General features: G+C 31.3%; 1 long non-coding RNA gene across 1 annotated transcript; it reads right to left on the reverse strand.

Moving 5' to 3' along the window:
- Positions 1 to 365: 365 nt before the first annotated feature.
- On the reverse strand, positions 366 to 1,085 carry LOC107961441 (uncharacterized). The gene is made up of 2 exons (XR_001701290.2): positions 654 to 1,085; positions 366 to 556 (listed from the first exon to the last, which is right to left on the reverse strand). It is a non-coding gene; the product is annotated as an uncharacterized lncRNA (long non-coding RNA).
- Positions 1,086 to 2,903: the final 1,818 nt, after the last annotated feature.

Genomic DNA, 2,903 nt, shown 5'->3' on the forward strand with positions numbered 1-2,903 from the left:
AACGGGAATAGTGGCCCGTTATTGCTGCAATTAGTCGTTACCCGTTAAATTGCGACCGGGTGTGACTTTGCTTCACACCGCTATTTTTAGCAATAGCGGTTTCGGACGGCGCTGCTACCGCTATATAACAGCTGCTATACCGATATCGGACCGCTATTTAAATCCCTGGTGTAATGTTTTTGTAATGAACATTATAATGATGAAACAAAGAAACCAAAGGCCTAATTTTTAAAATAACATTATTATTTAACAGAATAATCCATTTTACTTTAAATTTTAGATTTTAACAGAAATGATGAAAATGATTGTAAATTTTTAAATTATATATATTTTTATTTTAATGTTTAAAATGAAAATTTTTATAATTGGATAAGCCTTATTTTTATTTTTTATTTGGTACAATTACATTACATTCAACAAAGGGGAAAAAAGATGATGCACATAATGATTCAACCTTAAATCTCATGCTAACATAGCTAACAGCAATCATCATCGCAGCATACTTTGCCACACCGAAGCATGAAAGGTTTCCCAACGAAATAGCAGCAGCGACACCCTGCAAATATCATCATTATCATCGCCTTTAAAGCTGCATTCTTAAATATATGAACTTAATCAAATATATTATAATAATACAGAATAGATATACGTACCTTGGGGATAAACAACTTGTTGGGATGTTCCCAGACGAGAACCGGCAGTTGCACTTGCACACAAAGTAATGGAGAAAACGAGTAAAAGCCACATGAGACAAGTCAGAATGGTTCGCCCTCTTGCCATGGTCTCTTGTTTTCTACCTCAAAACTTGATGATCAAGTAATTAACTCATCTCTTTCACCTCTATTTATACTAAAAGTTGGGTCACTTGGGAAAGAATGGATGATCATAAAGAGAGGGATTTTTTATTAATAAATAAATTCACAGCCTTGTCTTGGCATGCAACTTGGCTGCCATTTTTATCACACATATTATGCGAGTGGATGGAAATATTTTATATTAAAAAATCATACTTATAAAAATATATCAACAAATGATTAGTGGAATCGTAGGATTTTTTTATATAAATTTATTAGTTTTATGTTCGATTTTCAAATAATATTTTTTAGTTGTTTTATTTAATGATTATATGAAAGGATGAAAATATTCTTATAATAATATTAATTATCGTTTGAAATAAAAGAATTTTAATAATTTCACAGCTGAGTTGATGTCGAATTGACTCGTGGCACTAATTCAATCAGCCACTTTATATATAATATAGATATATAAAGCGAGCTTATCCTTTTGTCATTGCACCACTTTTAATGGAAGAAATGAGACAAGCAAGGGATTGCTTTATTTAGATATACACTAGAGACGAGTGTGACTTAATTTGCTGCAGAGAACAAATTTTGTGTTGATCTTGAACGAGCAAGTAGAGCTATATACTTTGAATATGGCCACTAACCAACAATATACTTTTTGGGGCCAATGTTGTAAAGCAATGCATATTAAAAATCAACTAGTTTTTGTGGGCTAGACTTTGAAATACTTTCTTCTTATCCATTTTGCTTCATACAATTTGTTATAAAAGAATATGAAGCCTACTAAAGTTAATCTAATAAGTGATTTTCAACATCGACAGGTCTTCATGTCTTTTAGGAAGGCGATAGAAGTGCTGATATGCTTGTACGCAACGACAATGGAGTTAGATCCATTGCTAGCATGATTGATAGGAGCTATGACACCAATTTTGTTCAATATCTTGATATTCTCGACTTTATGTTATTGATGCTGATGCAATCGAAAGTTTTATGTAAAATAATAATATGAATTTATAAAATTAAGTCTACCATTTACTAATAATTTTGAACAATTACTTATGGAAGTGTTTATGTTGAATTCACATTGTGGGAGAAGATAAACAAAGAATAAAAGTTTTAAAGGAGAATAAAAATGATGAAAAAAATACATTCACCATGTATAATAACATTACAAAGAGTAATTTATGTTGGACAAACGTCAGTAAAATAATAGTAATATAAAAGTTTTATATTAATCACAAGATCGAACAAAAATAATATATATATATATAAACTAGAAAACAGAAAATAAAATAAAATAGAAATATTATACTTGTAGTTGAGGCTTATTTAGACAGTTTCCTTAAGACATATTTGGCCGCTCCTTTGGTGTTGGAGAAATGTTGGTCAATTGTCTCCCAAAATATAACAACAAGATGAGCACGGTAGTAGCACGACTGCAGTGATCAACGAACAGTAGCCTTGCTTTCATCTATCATCGAAAGACAGTTTCAAAATATGCAAGAAAAGGTATCTCAAAATTTTGGAAAATTTCAGTGTGTATATTTCCCTGCATATTATTTGGTGTTTAAAATAAATTCAAGGGAAAATTTTTGGATATCTTTAACTAATGGTGTAACATCCCAAATCCGGCCTAGACGTTATGACCGAATCTGGCGAAGTCACATGAGAATACATTTAAAACCGTGTTTACCCAAAAACTGTTCCAGTTACCACCTTTTACTTAACTCAGAAAACATATATTGATTAATTATCTTGAAAATATTTCTTAGTTCGCGGAAGCTTAAGAACAAATAAAGTTACAGTTCCAAAATTCATAAACAGTATTTCAAAATTCTAAACTTAAACCAAGCAGTCTGAGACCAAAAATTACATAATTACTCCCAACTATAGTAATGAAAATAATAAAAACATTAAAAACCTTTAAAACCAAAATGTATGTAGCAATTGTCACTGCCGAGCCCTTCTGCTGCACCGATCCACCTATTGCTGAGGATTACTTGACAGATAAACAAAATACGGGGTGAGTTTTCATAAACTCAGCTTGTACATCCCCACAGTAAAGCATGCATGTAAACGGATAGCAGTCAAATAGTCATA

Source organism: Gossypium hirsutum, chromosome A05 (genome assembly GCF_007990345.1).
Source record: "Gossypium hirsutum isolate 1008001.06 chromosome A05, Gossypium_hirsutum_v2.1, whole genome shotgun sequence".
Classification (NCBI taxonomy): Eukaryota; Viridiplantae; Streptophyta; class Magnoliopsida; order Malvales; family Malvaceae; genus Gossypium; species Gossypium hirsutum.